Here is an 18912-nt window from a genome sequence, read left to right on the forward strand (position 1 = left end):
ACGACCTTCTTAAAACAATTCCATGTAGCTTAGTAGAACCCCCCCTCCGGCTTAGACAGGTCTTAAACTGTTATGGGCACTAAGGACAATTGCTCTTTCCATGACATACACTGACCAGATGAATACAGCTATGAACCCTTGATGTCACCTGTTAACTCCACTTCGAATCAGTGCCGATGAAGGGGAGGAGACAGGTTAAGGAAGGATTTTTAAGCCTTGAGACAATTCAGACATGGATTGTGTATGTGTGCCATTCAGAGGGTGAACTGGCAAGTTGTTCTTAATGATTTCTACATTTAAGTGCCTTTGAACTGCGACGCTGCTGGGTTTTTCACGCTCAACATTTCCCCCCTGTATCGAGAATGGTCCCACCACCCAAAGGACATCCAGCCAACTTGACACAACTGTGGGAAGCATGAGCCGGTATCTCTGTGGCCCAACGCTTTTGACACCTTGTAGTCCACGCCCAGACAAATTGAGGCTGTTCTGAGGGCAAAATGAGGTGCAACTCAATATTAGGAAGGTGTTCCAAATGTTTTGTACACTCAGTGTCTGTTATGCTATAGAAATATGATCAGTGGGAGTTTGAGCATTTCACATCTTTACAGAGGGTTGATAAATATCCAATGATTAGGAAGAGATAGAAAGATATACAGTACACATAATTGAACAGGATCAGGTTCATTTTGCAGCATGTTGACAGCATGTTGAAATTATAGTAGAAGGCCCATATTGTCATCGGTTTATGTCAATGAACACTTTTACACCTTCTCACCCTCTGTGGCTAATCTCCACTGTACATGGGTCAATCTATGAAAACGGTTGCTTATTGAACAGCCAACTTTTACAAATCTGTCATTCTTTTTTTCTTTTTTTTAATCAAAACTTATAGTCAGATAATAATTAACCCCTTAATTAACCCCCAGCATAAATGACAGCTCAACATATTTTTCAATTTTTTTGTTTGGATTAGTAATCATTTACATTAAACATGCATGTGTAAAGTTTTATTGTCTGACATTTTTCCATTTATACTATTGCTTTTTTTTGTAACATTAGAAATAATTGAGGTTGATTCATCAAAATTGAATGATCATATCCTTAAAATGTTTACTAATGAATGTAGCAACAGTTAGGTAGATACAAAAACTATACTCAATTAAATTGGGCAACTCTGATGCCAGAACACCAATATGCCATACAGTAACACCAGTGGCGCAATGTAACACCAGTGACGCAATGTAACACCAGTGGCGCAATGTAACACTAGTGACACAATGTAACACCAGTGACACAATGTAACACCAGTGGCGCAATGTAACACCAGTGACCCATTGTAACACCAGTGACACAATGTAAAACCAATGACAAACATACGATTATTTCAAACATATTTGATCAATTTATTAGTAATATGCTTAATTACAAATTATTTCAGATTTCATAAAATGGGTTGATGTAATATGAACAATAAAATGAGGGTTATTGGCCAAAGATTAAGAACAAAAGACGAAGCCTATTGACTAAAATGTGTCTTTCATAACACACCAGATGTGTTGTCTGTAAAGATGTAATATATAATTGCATTCGATTTCCAGTGTAAGATACATGCAACATAATACAAACATGAAATACTACTCTGCCACGCCATTCCACAAAACTACATAGTTGTTAAAACAGTATATGTACATTCTCGTGCCATGTGACAAATATTGTGTAGGCCTACTTAAAGGGATAGTTCATCTGAATTACGAAATGACATATTGGTTTCCTTACTGTGTAAGCAGTCTATGGACAAGGTATGACAGCAATTAATGCTTTGGTTTTATGCCACAAATGCAAAATAATTAGCATTTGAAACAGTAGCCAGGTAAACAAAAGTATAGCGTGCTGTCATACTTTGTCCATAGACTGCATACCAGGTAAGGAAACCAAAATGTCATTTTGTAATTTAGGTGAACTATCCCTTTAAGTAACTCTGTAGATACAGAGTACATATGTCTTCCTACAGACACATTGTCTTAATTCTGACCTTGCAGTAATGGGTTCACTGTCTGGAGTGGATGGGGGAGGGGGGTCAAACACTGTCGTCAACACTGTTGTGTTTTTTCTGTCTGACCCGCCATTTCCTTCACTCCTGTCTTTTTTCCCTCTCTATGAGATCCTTCGCTTTCTTTTTGGACTCTCTAAATGATTTCAGTAAGTCTGGTGTTTTTTAAGGTAGGCTTCTCTGCGGTGTGTGTAAGCATCCCTGCACTGTCTGTAGAGTCTTTGCTTTTCAGCAGCATTTTTCCATATTTATCAAAAGGAAAGCCATATTACGCAATGACAATATTGAAACAGTAATAAAATGCTAATTAGTCTTTTTGAATATAATTATTGAGGGAGCTTTTAAAAAACAGTCCCGTCTCTAACGAACCTTTGACCCAGGAAGAGTTTGGCAAGGATGTTGAATTTTTCAAAGTGGTGTTTTTTTATACATTTTAACACCAGTGACATGAAATTGAGGGACAGCTATTACTTGTAAATTATTTGTAATATTTAATTGATATTTTAGTTTTTTTAAGTAGTCCACTAAATAACTATATTACTTTCCTTTGTACCATGACATTTAAAGGGAGAAAAAAATATGTTTTACTCAAAATATGTCACTAAACCATGACTCCTGACTTGAGGGACAAGCCAATTTCATGGTACTGACAGTGGACTACAATATATAAAAACACATTGTTTGCAATATAACTGTCTTACATATGTTTTATTAATAATAAAAACACTTCAATTAAAACATTTAAATAAATTAGGGGGTCATTATCTCACACTTTGAAGTGTTTTTCCTTGTGAATAAGGCCGGGACAGGAAAGCCACCATTTTTGTAGAACGACCCATATGTGACAACTGCTCCATATGAACAGTTTAAGTGTTTACTTTTTTTATAGACAGCAGCTGCAGACTTTTCATAGGACCAAAAGATTACTCAACTGGAACCTGATTCATTGGAAAAAAGAAATATGTTGTGTCCCAAATGACAACCTATTCCCCATGGCCCTGGTGAAAAGTAGTGCACTATAAAGGGAATAGGGTGCCATTTGGGAAGTAGACCATGTGTTCCACCCTACCTAATACAGACCTGTGTTTACGTTGCACAATTTAATAACATGATATTAAAAATGCCCACAGCGATTGTTGTCACACGGCGCACGTTTTCACCAAGATGGATGACCTTTGGTGCATTTTAAAGAGGCAGTTTCATGAGTTTTCTAAACCAAACGATAGCAATACTGTACCATGAGGAACAATAACTGGGGTTAGATATTTCTGTTGTCAGGCAGCACCTAAATGTTTTTAACGCTGCTAAAAGAGTCAAATTATATCAAAAACAGTGTTTAGTATTTGTGCTCAATGTTATTCCCAATACTGTCAAAGACAAAGCAGTTGCAGAGACAGTGGTAGGTTGATATTCTGAAAATATGTATTGATGATGAATATAGAGATTAACATTAAATAAAGATTTTTCTGGCACCAGGAAGTAAACCATATGAATAATGAGTATCAAAAGTTACTCCGGGAGAGCAAAGCAAAGTGAAACTTCAACTACACCAGGAGAATGTGTTAGGTCAGGATGAAGGTGCTGCATCAAGTCCGGTCTAAGTCTGAAGCTCAGGCACCTCTCCTCAGTGTGAGAAAGGCAGTGTACTTAAAAGCTGGTGTCCCAAATACATTCCCTATGTAGTGCACTTCTTTTGACCAGAGCCCTTTGGACCTGGTCAAATATTGTGCACTATATTAGAGAATACGGTGTCATTTGGGATGCACCCTAGATCCTTTTCTCTCCTTTCAGGAGGTGAGGCTATATCTCTGGCTTGTCTTGTGCGCATGTCATTTGTCATTCGGGGTCACAGTGAGTCCTCCATGCCTTTCCTGAACAAATAACTGATCATGACCTTTGTTCTTCTCATTTGCATAACAATGTACATCAATATTCCGCCAGTCACAGCTGTGGCAAACATAGACTATGCGAAATGCCAGCCTCCTGATTCCAAACTTAGATTTTTAATGAACCCTCACATTGGAGGGGGAGGGGCTGGTGAGGGGGTTGTGAGGCAGCACCTGCGATACATAGTAGGCTGCTCAGAAGCCTCGTTTGTACCTGAGGCTAACATGCGACCTTGGTCCTGATCTTATGCACATTCTGATTGTGCCCACATTGTAGCCGTTGTATCTACACACACTAGTAAAATATCTATCTTATCCACCCACTGTGTCCTCATTGTGACCAGATTTCCTGATATTCTTAAAAAAAAAATAATAATAATAATAATTTTGAAGACACATATTGATGAAATAAGTCAATGGCACCACCTGTCAATGACTGTAGAGGGCGGGATAATGATGATTAAAATGTTTTCACTGTCCAGATCTGTCTGCGCTGTGTGTCTGACGACCTCCAGAGGTGATCAGGAAGATCCAATCAGATCACAATGTCTTTTAATTATCTACACCTGTCAAAAAATGTGGGCACAGTCATAATGTGGACAAGCTCAGGACAGGAGACGCATATTAGAAAAGTACCTTCAGAAAGTATTCACACCCCTTTTGGCTATGTTACAGCCTGAATATCCCATAACATCAAAGTGGAATTTTGTTTGTGGGAAAAAAAGAAATCAAATCGTTAAGTATGCATCAATCAATAAGTATGCAACCCCATCTGTGTTCAATAACAGTGGTTAACATGGTTTTCAAATTACTACCACATCTAAACTCAGCAAAAAAAGAAACGTCTTCTCACTGTCAACTGCGTTTATTTCAGCAAGCTTAACATGTGTAAATATTTGTATGAACATAACAAGATTCAATAACTGAGACATAAATTGAACATGTCCAGCCATGTGACTAACAGAAATGGAATAATGTGTCCCTGAACAAAGGGGAGGTCAAAATCAAAAGTAACAGTCAGTATCTGGTGTGGCCACCAGCTGCATTAACTACTGCAGTGCATCTCCTCCTCATGGACTGCCCCAGATTTGCCAGTTCTTGCTGTGAGATGTTACCCCACTCTTCCACCAAGGCCTGCTCGCCTCCCTACCACTGAGGAAGTACAGTTCCCGCGCAGCCCAGTCAAAACTGTTCGCTGCTCTGGCCCCCCAATGGTGGAACAAACTCCCTCACGACGCCAGGACAGCGGAGTCAATCACCACCTTCCGGAGACACCTGAAACCCCACCTCTTTCAGGAATACCTAGGATAGGATAAAGTAATCCTTCTCACCCCCCCCCCCCTTAAAAGATTTAGATGCACTATTGTAAAGTGGCTGTTCCACTGGATGTCTTAAGGTGAACGCACCAATTTGTAAGTCGCTCTGGATAAGAGCGTCTGCTAAATGACTTAAATGTAAATGTAAATGTAAGGCACCTGCAAGTTCCCGGACATTTCTGTGGGGTGAATGGCCCTAGCCCTCACCCTCCGATCCAACAGGTATCAGACGTGCTCAATGGGATTGAGATCTGGACTCTTTGCTGGCCATGGCAGAACAACTGACATTCCTGTCTTGCAAGAAATCACACACAGAACGAGCGGTATGGCTGGTGGCATTGTCATGTTAGAGGGTCATGTCAGGATGAGCCTGCAGGAAGGGTACCACATGAGGGAGGAGGATGTCTTCCCTGTAACGCACAGCGTTGAGATTGCCTGCAATGACAACAAGCTCAGTCCAATGATGCTGTGACACACTGCCCCAGACCAAGACGGACCCTCCACCTCCAAATCGATCACGCTCCAGAGTACAGGCCTCTCTGTAACTCTCATTCCTTCAACGATAAACGATATTCAGTTGGTAAGAGATAGACATTCCGTAAATACAAGGAATAGATTTTCCACCATCTGTGTTGTCCAGACAGAAAAGAGAAATAGGCAAAAGAACATTTCGATTTAGAGCAATAAAGAAATTGAATAAATTAACTGAGCAAACTAGAAACCTTTCAATATATAAATGTAAACATTATTTTAAAACAATTTAAATATAGTACATAGAAATGCTGTGGGATTATAGTAGATGAAGAATCAATATCTTTTTAGATTGAGTATTTATTGGGTCATTATGCTAGTATTATGTATGTTTGTAATAGTGTGTTATATGTGAAAGTGTGTTTGTATTCTAAATTGTATTTTAATGTTTAAGGACTCTTGGAAGATTAGTCCAAATGGGGACTAAAAGAGATCCAAATCAAATCCAATCAAATCCTAAACGCAAATCCGACAAGTACCCCTGGTGAGACAAAACCGCGACTCGTCAGTGAAGAGCACTTTTTGCTAGTCCTGTCTGGTCCATCGACGGTGGGTTTGTGCCCATAGGCGACGTTGTTGCCGGCGATGTCTGGTGAGGTCCTGCCTTAAAACAGGCCTACAAGCCCTCAGTCCAGCCTCTCTTAGCCTATTGCGGACAGTCTGAGCACTGATGGAGGGATTGTACGTTCCTGGTGTAACTCGGGCAGTTGTTGTTGTCATCACACCTGTGGGACAGGTACAGGATGTTCGAATGTACCAATCCTGTGCAGGTGTTGTTACACGTGGTCTGCCACTGTGAGAATGATCAGCTGTCCATCTTGTCTCCCTGTAGCTCTGTTTTAGGCATCTCACAGTACGGACATTGCAATTTATTGCCCTGGCCACATCTGCAGTACTCATGCCTTCTTGCAGCACGTTCACATAGATGAGCAGGGACCCTGGGCATCTTTCTTTTGGTGTTTTTCAGGGTCAGTAGAAATGCCTCTTTCGTGTCCTAAGTCTTCATTACTGTCCTAAGGTTTCATTACTGTGACCTTAATTTCCTACCTTCTGTATGCTGTTAGTGTCTTAACGACCGTTCCACAGGTGCATGTTCATTAATTGTTTATGGTTCATTGAACAAGCATGTATTACAGTGTTTTAACCCTTTACAATGAGGATCTGTGAAGTTATTTGGAAAAAGGGACGTTTCTTTTTTGCTGAGTTTATGTACCCCACACATACAAATAAGTGTAAGGTCCCTCAATCGAGTAGTGAATTTCCAGCACCGATTCAACCACAAAGCCCAGGCAGGTTTTTCCAATTCCTAGCAAGAAGGGCACCAATTGATAGATGTGTTTAAAAAGTCAGTTGTCGGAAAGAAAGGGAAATGCGCAGGTATTTCACCGTGAGGCCAAAGGTGATTTTAAAACAGTTAGTTTAATGGTTGTGACATGAAAAAACTGAGGATGGATCAACAACATTGTAGTTACTCCACAAAACTAAATGGTAGAGTGAAAGTAAGGAAGCTTGTACAGAACAAAAATATTCCAAAGCATCCTGTTTGCAACAAGGCACTTAAGTAATACTGCAAAAACATTGGCAAAGAAATTAACGTTTTGTCCTGAATACAAAGCATTATGTTTAGGTAAAATACAACACAACATCACTGAGTTACACTTCAAGCATTTTGGTGGCTGTATCATGTTAGGGGTATGCTTGTTATTGGCAAGGACTAGGGAGGTTTTAGGATAAAAATAAGGAAAACAGCTATAAGCACAGGCAAAATCCTAGAGGAAAACGTGGTTCAGTCTGCTTTCCGTCAGACACGGGAGACTAATTGACCTTTCAGCAGGACAACAACCTAAAACACAAGTCCAAATCTACACTGGAGTTGCTTACCAAGATGACAGTGAATGTTCCTGAGTGACCTAGTTAAAGTTTTTACTTAAATCGTCTTGAAAATCTATGGCAAGACTATGAAAAGGCTGTCTAGCGAACGTCAATAATCAATTTGACAGACTTTGAAGAATTTTGTGTGCAAAGCTCTTAGAGTCTTGCCCAAAAAGACTCACAGCTGTAAGATGCTTCTACAAATGATAGACTCATAACTTTTGAAAAAGTAAACAAAAATGTCTTATTAAGACATGTTTTCACTTTGTCATGATGGGGTATTGTGTGTAGATGGGTGAAAAAATAACATATCTTGAATCCATGTTAAATTCAGGCTGTAAGACAACAAAATGTGGACTAAGTCAAGGGGTATGAATACTTTCTGAAGGCACTGTATAAACGGGGCCAGAGAGAAATCAACCATCCATGATTCATTGCATGTTTCCTGCTGAGCCGCCTGAGATGGCAATGAACCTAGCAACAGGATCCTAGCAACAGGAATGACTCTCTGCTGCAGCCTATCAGGAACTTTGATGGCTGATCCAAATTGAGCCAATGGGTACAGGGGGGCGGAGGGAAAATATTTAGTGTTTCCTCTAACAACTGGTCAGACGGCCATAGAATGGTGTGTCTGGGACCACATAAATAGAATCAGTAGAATGGTAATCCCTATTCAAGTCCATGATCTGACTGGAGGCATCACTGCCTGGTATGGCAATTGCTCAGCCTCCGACCGCAAGGCACTACAGAGGGTAGTGTGTACGGCCCAGTACACCACTGGGGACAAGCTTCCTGCCATCCAGGACCTCTATACCAGGCGGTGTCAGCGGAAGGCCTTAATAATTGTCAAAGGCTCCAGTCACCCTAATCATGGACTTTTCTCTCTGCTACCGCACGGCAAGCGATACCGGAGCGCCAGGTCCAAAAGACTTCTTAACAGCTTCTACCCCCAAGCCATAAGACTCCTGAAGAGCTAATCAAATGGCTTCCCAGACTATTTGCATTGCCCCCCCTCCTCTATCTTTTATGCTGCTGCTACTCTCTGTTTATTATCTATGGATTGTCACTTTAACTTTACCTACATGTACTTATTACCTCGATTACCTCGACTAACCGGTGCCCCCACACATTGATTCTGTACCAGTACACCATGTATATAGCCTCGCTACTGTTATTTAACTGCTGCTCTTTAACTATGTTATTTTTACTTGTATTTTTTACTTATCAATTTTTTTACTTAACACTTATTTTTCTTGACACTGCGTTGTTGGTTAAGGGCTTACAGTGGTAATCATTTCACTGTAAGTTCTACTACACCTGTTGTATTCGGCGCATGTGACAAATAACATTTGATTTGATTTGATTTGATGCCATAATGTGTGGACTGTCAGCCATTTAGAGTGTACCTTCAAGAGGTTCACTCCCTGTTCTAGTGATTCTATATCTGGGTCTTCCTGTCAGGCTGACAGGAAATATACATAGGAGGATCATTCGATTCAATAGCTAGAGTATATGCATAAGGACAAGGTACATGCAATATTGTCAGCTAATCACAAAATGTAGGCCTATCAACATTATTAACATGAATGAAAATGCCTACCTCAAATTAGTCATGTTCATGTTGATCACACTCGATATTACAATGCATTTCCTCTTCAATACTTACTTGTTATTTGTTATTCTCACTCAGAGTATGGGTCCCAAATGGCACCCTATTCCCTATATAGTGCACTACTTTTCAGCAGTCAAAAGTCTGGTCAAATTTGTGTCAGTCTGGTCAAAAATAATGTAGAGAATATGGTGCCCATTTGGGACATAGAGGGAGTGATTGCTCCTCAGCCTCCAGTCCCTCTGTCCTCCAAACTTCCTTCTCTTCATTCACACTACATTTGAAGAAACCCTGAGCTTATTCCTATTCTCAAAGTCAATCCGTGTAAAAACCCAGATTGTCTCCACTGATCCCTCCAGTACACAGAGACAGCACTGGGGGGCGTTCCTCAGACTGACGTAGCTTCCCTTTACGTTCCTGAGACTCAGCATCATAAATACCGCTAATACAATTACAAACAACACAGGCAAACAAACTAACAATGAACCAGGGCATAAATGCACACAGTACAGTCAGAAATCAGAAGTTGGGGGAAATTCCAAGGTTGTTGAAATTTGAAGGGGAAGAAGTTGAAAAGTCCACCAATTGAAATCAACTGAGGACTTGGTCAGGGATGTGACCAAGAACCTGATGGTCAGTCTGACAGAGATCTAGAGTTTCTCTGTGGAAATAGGAGAACCTTCCAGACGGACAACCATCTCTGCAGAAACTCCTCAAATACTGGTGTATTGTTACATCATACCCATGAAGACTTGATGCTGTAATCGCTGCCAAAGGCGCTTCAGCAAAGTACTGTGTAAAGGTTCTGAATAATTATGTCAATTTGATATTTCAGTTTTTTTTAAACCTGTTTTTTCTTTGTCATTATGGGGTATTGTTTGTAGATTGAGGGAAAAAAATATTTAATCAACTTTAGAATAAGGCGTAACAAATGTAACAAAATGTGTAAAAAGTCAAGGCGTCCTACTTTCCGAAGGCACCTCACACACATGGTTATGGGCTTTAAAAAAAAACAGGAAACCTGTACCTTGTCAGATATATATTTTTAATTTAACTAGTCAAGTCAGTTCAGAATAAATTCTTATTTATAACGACGGCCTACCGGGGAACAATGGTTTAACTGCCGTGTTCAGTGGCAGAATGACACATTTATACCTTGTCAGCTCGGGATTCAATCCAGCAACCTCTCAGTTACTGGCCCAACGCTCTAACCACTAGGCTACCTGCCACCCCTATAGAGTTTAAATGTATTACATGTGGAGTTTGCATCCCAATATTACATCACACCACTTGACATAGAAACACCAATCGTCTGTTTAGTAATTATGAAATATATGAATAATATTCCATCCATGAGTCCACTAGGTTATTTAACTGCAGAAAAGGGCTACTCGAATCCATTTGGCATGTGCCTCTGTATGTTACTCGGGTACTGTGTACAAATACAGTACACTATTCAATTTCACTTCATGGCGATCCAGAGGGAGCAATACAGGGGCCTCATTCATAAAACGTTTGTGCGCGCGGATTTGTGTGTATGATGAAATCCACAGCCACAAGTCATTTAGAAAGCTTGATTTTGAAATGAAAATTAGCAATTTATACAATATATTTTGCATGAACGTTTTTGATTTGTAATTGAAATATGGTATGCAGAAAATAAACGATGTGACCAGCTTCTGAGGCTGTCCTATTACAAACATTTGATACATACAGGGGGAATAAAGTGCATTTTATTCATCAAAGCAATTAAGCGTTCTTTTTGAATGAATCCAATCCAAGGCAATGAAAAAACTATATTCAGTCTAACAACATGTGCTTTTGTTTTGACCACAGCCCAATATTCAAGTGCCTGAAAAAACGTTTGGAAATTATAACAGCACAGAATGAAAGTCTATCGCTCTAAACAATAACCCCAAAAATTGGGTTTTGAATGAAAATATTTTTGGACAAAATCACGACGCATTTACAATACCCGTTGTTTTTACTTACCAAATTCAGAGCAAAGTTAATGGATCTGTTACAGAAAAATAAGTCATGATCGTCTTTTTTGAATGGGCACTACACTACTCACTGGAAGATGTTCAGTCCATTTCTGGGGATGGAAGATAGGTGACAACTTCCTAGTCAGGAGGAGAAACTCCAAATAACTCGGGGAGCATCTGTGTTCAAAGACGTACTCCAACAAATTGTTTTCATTTTTCCTGTTGAAAAACAATATCCCCACGTATAAAAACAGTCATTTACACACACTTAAGGGCGAGGCCAGATTGGCCTGTTGATTTGTTCCATAACCATGATTTTCAATGGTTTCTCAATGGGAGTAGAACATTGACTGTCAGCGGAGATGCTGCGGAGATGCACACAATTTTCATCCATTGAAATGTTGACGGGCCGACGGATACGTTAACTATCATTTAGCTAATTACAGTACCCACCCCCACGCGGTTTACGTAACACACCCCACACATGCACAGACCACGGACCAAAATGTATCCGTTCTAATCTGGTGTCCGTCCACGGATCAGTCTCGCCCTAAGGGTAACAAAATGTCAGGAAAACTTCATGGAGTAGGATCTTATAGGAGTTGGTCTGACAGTGCCTTCTGATGTCATTGACAAGAGAGTAAATTAACGCCCCCCCCCCCCCTCTTACTTGTGCCATGTCAGAGGACACCTGTACCGTAAGTAAATCAGGCTCACCTGATTTACTTATCAAAAGTAGCGTACTATATAGGGAATAGGGTGCCATTTGGGATGCATTTGGTGTTTAAATGAAGGCTAAGGCTGCGGAAAAGTTGGATCAGCAGATGAAATGAAAGGCAATGGAGGGAGACGGGCCACTGCCTCCACAGTCTTTAATTAAACCCTTAGAGACTGGAGCCTGGTTCCTAGGAACAAGGGCCAAATTACTCTGTAGGTCATGTGCATGTTTCTTAGCCCATGAATAATACAACACACTGTAGACATTCACACAGAGAATGTCGCTGTCGCCGCCTTCACAGCTCTGCCAATGACAGCCTAATCCAGAGCTGTTCTGAAGAGGTCTTTTCAATGAAGGAAGGTGTGCAGTTTCAAAAGAAGGCAGCATCCCAAATGGCACCCTATCCCATATTCCCCACATCATATTCCCCAAAGGCCCCTGGTCAAAAGTATTGCACTATATAGGGATCGGGTGCAATTTGGGACACAACCGAGGATTTCACTGGTTTATTCTGCTCTGTTTATGCTGCCCAATTTAGACCTTTTTTTTTCGATATAACTTTCCCTTGGTTTTGAAGCAACCTAGAATACAGACGTTGAATTAACCTAGAAGAATAAGGTGTTGAGCAAACATAGGTTATTTTGAAGTCTGAATGTTTTTTTTCGACCAATGACTGTGGGAAAAATGTAATCAACACATTTAAATTGCAATATTCTTGAAAAGCTAGTGATGCTTGAAACGTTTTTCCGCTTAGACCAGGTCACAAAATAATGCATACAATTCATAATTATACAACTACAGTATACATGTAGCACAATGAATACAAAGGCCACGCGTCATATTGACAGCAGCATTTCAGATGCCATCAAAATGTTCACAATGAGAGAATGTATTCAATGTGAGAGGGAAGGGATTCAATATGGGAGAGAAAGGATTCAATAGATGATAGTCCATTATTTCGCTACCTTTGAAACATAGTGCCTTCTATCTTTATTAAAGGATAATGTGTCATATATCCCTCAAAAACCACATAACAACCATAATCATTATCTGTTGGACATGAAGCTTTACTGGTGGATGTTTACAGAAAATGAAACAATCCGTCCTTCTCCCCCTGGCATTGGGCATGAATAAAAGCAAATTGACAATAAACTAACCAAACAAACAAAAAAATCGGATAAAATAGTTATGAAAGACATAAACATGTTCAACACTGGGACTTCCATCCCAGGTTTCCATCCCAACCAAAGCAGTGAAACGTAAAAAACCAAGTGACAAGCCTTTGTGAGAGGCTAGAAAGGGAGACGGCCACATGCAGTTATACGGGCACAATTCAGATTACAGTAGAGCGATGCCAGTGGGGGGGGGGGGGGGGGTAGCTATTGTACATGAAGGGGTGAGAGACTGCCCCAATACAGCAAGTCTTACTTTGCTATTACTATTCTCTTTGGTGTAGATAGCAAGAATATTTCCCTCGGCGCAAGACAAAAGCTACAGTATATTCCGGTGTGTTTTCTTCATCAATCAGATGCAAGCCCCTGTTTACATCAGCAGGTGTCACAAAGTGCTTTTACGCCCAGTGCTTTTGCAGCTCCATCTTCTTCTTTCCTTTTTGCTCTTGAAGCCAAGTTCTGTGATCTCTCTGGACACTTCTCTCTCTCTAACCTCATATTGGTCTCTAAAGAGACAGTTCAGCCAAATTCACTTAAATCATTTCTATAAACTCTTATCTTTAAGGTTTCAAGACCCACCTATACCTAAATGGCCATCAGCGTCTCTGACATCATTACACTACTGTCGCAGGCTCTTCCAGACAATTCACGCCCGTTCGATTTACTTCGACCCTTCAGATCGCTTAATTTTTTTTTTTAAAACGAACTAGAAACCTTTCGGAAAGTACGTTTGATTAAATATGTTGAGCATTCCATTGAGAGGAGACCAATTATTTTCCGGGCCAACCATCTATTTGTGATGAATGCAAAATAATGAAAAACAGAACTGCTCCTCTCTACTGACATCTGTGGGGGGGGGGGGGGGCGATAAATAAACTGCAGAGGAGCCATGAGGAGAAAACAGAGGAACTGTTAGAGAAACAGATCTTGAGAGAGTCTAATGTCTTCCATAAAAGACATCTTATAAGATTTGCTGCTTGCGCTGAGCAGTTGATAGAGAAGGGGAGACCTGGCACAGTGATGGGGTGGTGGGGGTGGGCTGGCATGATCAATGTAGATGGTTAAGTAGGTTTGCAAAATTCCTGTAACTTTTTCCCAGAAATGTCAGTCTCAGTCCCTCTTGATTCCAGGAATCTTGGAACTGGAATTTGAGGAAAAACCTGGGAATTTTGGGAAAGTTTCCTGATTTTAGTATCCCTACGGCTGAGTCGTGATAATGTCATATCTACTGATGCTCTTCCCCTCCGGGTGACACGTACAGGGAAGGGCAGTCAAAAGGCGGTGCTTTAGAACAAGGCACCAATTCGAGTAGCCAATCGAGGTGTTCTCTTCTTTTTGAGCTCCGCCTCCTGTCTCCAAGGATATTTCTTCCTCTTAGTCTCCATGTGTCCTACGGAAAAATGGTTGTCAAATGACAGGGAGGGCAAACGACAATATTCTATTGGGTAATAATCTACAGAAAATTGCATGCTACTTACCTCAGCGGAATGTATATCCACACTTCAAGATTTTTTTCAAAAAACCTTAATTATTGGCATTATAACTCATCAGGCAAAGTCCACCCCCAACAACAATGGAGGCCTCATTACAACCCCTGTGTGTCAGTGTGTGTGAGATAATTGCAGGGCTTTTGTGTTTGAACCCGTGATCCCTGGAGGGAAAACAGAGGATGACCTTTGACCCGGAGTCATTACACTGCAGAACAACAGAGCCCTCTAATGAACTCATTCCCCTCAATGTTGAACTCAACCAGTCAAACATTGCTGCCTTTGTTACTGGCCCTTTGTTTAGCCACCCGCTACAACAGCAACCAATTAGCCGGCCTTATTAAGGTGTTAGCTCGTCTTTAAACAAAGCTTAGCGGCCGTTGATGAATCCATACGAAACAAACACCACCATACGTGTAGTCTACAGTCGACAACTTGAGAGACTGCTGTTCTAAATTTATCCACAACGTAAAAGTTTGAATTAAATATAAATATTCGTCCCTTTCAGTCTCAGCAGAATCCATAGTTATTACAAACCTCTTGAAAATGTCTTATTCAAATTTCAAATGCTGTGGTGTAAAGTACTTAAGTAAAAGTACTTAAGTAAAAATGTATACTTTTTTTGCAAATTTGCATCAAAACATTTCACAACCGGCCTGTTCCTGGGTCTCTCTATGCGGCCACACAGCAGACGTTTTCTCCCCAGGAGAGAACACTAGGTTGGGGGACACACCTCTGGCGGGTCCCAGGCTCTGTAGCCCGCACTCCTCGTCTTCCTCCAGGGGGCTCTGTGAGGTGTTCCTCAGGTGGCGTTGGTGGGAGTGGGGACCAGGGAAAGCGGTCTGTCGCCAGTCCTCATCTTCCAGACCTGTGGGGGTAGTCAGTTTAGTTAAAGGACGTTACTCTGCTTACTTAGTGAGTACCACTTTCTCCTGATTCGGCTCACAGCGAGGCTCCAACCCAGGACTTCGGTCTTACAAGCACACATAACCTCCTTTCAGAAGCGTCTAAGGAGCCGGTGGCACCGAAAGTTAACTATTCGGTGCGCAAGTGTCAACACTTCAGGCTGAGGATGAAGTTTCACACATCCCCATGTGCTACACAAACAGAACACACATCTGTAAACCTAAAACTAGCTTTACTTTGCAGAGATAGGGGAATGACAGTCCCAGCTCTTGACTCTGAGTTTTTTCCCTATGAAGGGAAACATGATTCTCCGGGAGAATCAGACCAGAAAAGGCCACCCATGGAGAAGTGGATGAATCTGAGCTGTCCAATCCATTTTATACCTTTGAATTATGATTGTGGGGAGGGAGCATCTCCTTTATGTCGCAAAATGAAGCCTGAGTGTTGACCAGTATTAATCACACAGCACAATTATAGGCATCGTCTTTTGTGCTCGTTGAATAGGGACTGGTCAGAATAGAGATGTTTAAGTAGCATTTTGACATCCTTGACACAAAGAACACAATCAAAGTGAGAACAAGAAAGCTCCTCTCATGACATGTCGTCTACGGAGGACATAAGTGTGAGTCGAACCTCTGTAGCTGTGCCAGAAAAACAAAGAGGATAAAACGCAAATATCTTCAAACATCCCCTCTGGCCGCAGCAAGCCTTTCATACCGCAACCATAGACTTCATTCATATTTCATGTGCGTTTGTTTTATTGTGATTAGTCATGTAAATAAAAATGCATTTTCCCTTGGTCATTTACATTTATATTGAATTAGTGGCAGCGTATATGGGAGGAGGGGAGACGTATTATGCATTGAGATTATACGGGCTGATTTTGTCGCCATAGTGCTTTGTAATTACGGGGGGTGGGGGGGGATAAAGGAGAATAAAGGAGCCAGATGCTCTCTCGTGCCGAACCGGTTTTCCTTCAGCGAGAGATCTGCACCAGCTTTCAAACCCCCTCCATCACCCTTCCATCATGTCCAACAGTCAAGCCTTTAACAAATCACGTGTCATTAGAGTGACATATCTTGCTTGGAATAAGAGCAGGCCAGAGTCCTGCACTGGATATAAACTGCATTGGAAAAAAACTGCCTTGGAGGACCTCTCTCTCTCTCTCTCTCTCTCACTAATTATTCAATCTAAGTAGTTGTTGAAGTGCCATTTCCATAGTTCTCCAGCTCCAAATCGTATCCCATTTGTGGACATGTCAGAAAGAAAAAAGCCAGTCCTCACTCAGGCTGTAATAAGCCTCGTCTGAGACAAAAGAAGCAGCACGGTGAGACTGTCTTTCTCTCAAAAGGCACCCTATTCCCTGTATCGTGCATTACTTTTGACCAAGCCCTAATCAGAAGTAGTGCACTCCCTAGGGAATAGGGTTACATTTGAGATGCAGTTTTCAACTGGATGAATAGACTTCTTATTACCATGAAGTCAGCAATTGAGACCCTGGCAAATTTGCGGTCTATGTTGCGATTGGCCAGCCGGCGCAATAGTCTTTTAAATGCTGCCAAACAAATCAGATGCCAAAGTCCACTTCCAAAATGGAGGATTGACACCACAGAGTGATAATCCCCCTGGGTGGAATAACAAACACAACTGGTGGTTTACAGGCCTTCCCCTGGCTCCTTCCAGCTTTGAAAGACCACTAATCCAAGTGATTATTCCCCTTTGCAGACTGCCTGAAGATCTAATCAGTTTTGCGTTGGAGAAATGGAGCGTAATTGCATGTTACCTTGTGAGAATCCAAGGCTGTGCAGCACATTGTCAACATGTCCCTGTTCTGTGGATCAACATTTGATTGTATTATGGAGGTGGTTACCTCTGCGATAAGACTCCCGCCCCACAGAGCAGTGTATTCCATTATCATTTAATGATTTTCAGCAAAGCAATATCAAAGAACAATGACGACAATGAGCTCTTATAATACTTGTAAAGGCTGCCTTTTATTTCCGAGATCAAAGACTTAATTGGTACTAACAGAACAGACGTTGCCGCTTTTCCATGCATACATTTAGAGCCATTGTCTGAAGGGTGCCTGTCATTTGTTTTGTTTCAGTCCTGTGTGTACAGGTCTATTTATAGGCTGTTTGACTGACAACAACACCTGACACACACACACAGCACATGCACACACACACCGTGCGCACACACACACAAACACCTGCAAAAACATATAAATAAACCAGTCATTGCTATTCTCAGAGAGAAACACAATTTAAACCAATCTCATGTGCTGTCTAGAGCTGTTGCAGTGACCGTATTACCGCCACACTGGCAGTCATGAGTCATGACCGCAGTCAAATTCCACATGACCATTGAGTCACGGTATTCTCCTCTCATGCACTCTGGTAATGTGTTGCTATAGTACCCAACTCGGTGACGATCATCAGGTCCTAATGGCCTGGTACTCAGCTCTCTGTTTTCCCTCTAACCACTCTGACATCAATTCAAATGTAATCGAGAAAAAAAAACGATCAGAAAACCTGTCATCAAAACAGCATTTTGCTTTAAAAACTCGCCTCACTGTGATTGATCAATTTGCAGGAAAAAGTTTAACAGGTTGAAACGGAGTGGAACATGATCATCGTGGATGTTGCTTCAAAAGCCTAACACAACGAAAATGGACAGCGCTCTCTAAGGGGATGATTCAGTGAAAACATCCATACACATATTAGAGCTTTATGCAAAGCATACGCCGATACAGTTGAAGTTGGACGTTTACATACACCTTAGCCAAATACATTTAAACAGTTTTTCACAATTCCTGACATTTCATCCTAGTAAAATTCCCTGTATTAGGTCAGTTAGGATCACCACTTTACTTTAAGAATGTGAAATGTCAGAATTAATAGAAGAATGATTTATTTCAGCTTTTATTTATTTCATCACATTCGCAGTGGGTAAGAAGTTTACATACACTCAATTAGTATTTGGTAGCACTGCCTTTAAATTGCTTAACTTGGGTCAAACGTTTTGGGTAGCCTTCCACAAGCTTCCCACAATAAGTTGGGTGAATTATGGCCCATTCCTCCTGACAGAGCTGGTGTAACTGAGTCAGGTTTGTCGGCCTCCTTGCTCACACACGCTTTTTTCAGTTCTGCCCACAAATGTTCTATTGATGTCAGTGCTTTGTGATGGCCACTCTAATACCTTGACTTTGTGGTCCTTAATTAAGCCATTTTGCCACAACTTTGGAAGTTTGCTTGGAGTCCTTGTCCATTTGGAAGACTCATTTGCGACCAAGCTTTTAACGTCCTGACTGATGTCTTGAGATGTTGCTTCAATATATCCACATCATTTTCCTACCTCATGAAGCCATCTATTTTGTG

General features: G+C 41.1%; 1 pseudogene; it reads right to left on the minus strand.

The window, feature by feature from the left end:
* Nucleotides 1–10313: 10313 nt before the first annotated feature.
* Nucleotides 10314–18912, minus strand: part of LOC115105138 (dnaJ homolog subfamily B member 6-like) — a 73423-nt pseudogene continuing 64824 nt past the window's right edge.

This window comes from Oncorhynchus nerka, linkage group LG22, assembly GCF_034236695.1.
Source record: "Oncorhynchus nerka isolate Pitt River linkage group LG22, Oner_Uvic_2.0, whole genome shotgun sequence".
In the NCBI taxonomy this organism is placed as follows: domain Eukaryota; kingdom Metazoa; phylum Chordata; class Actinopteri; order Salmoniformes; family Salmonidae; genus Oncorhynchus; species Oncorhynchus nerka.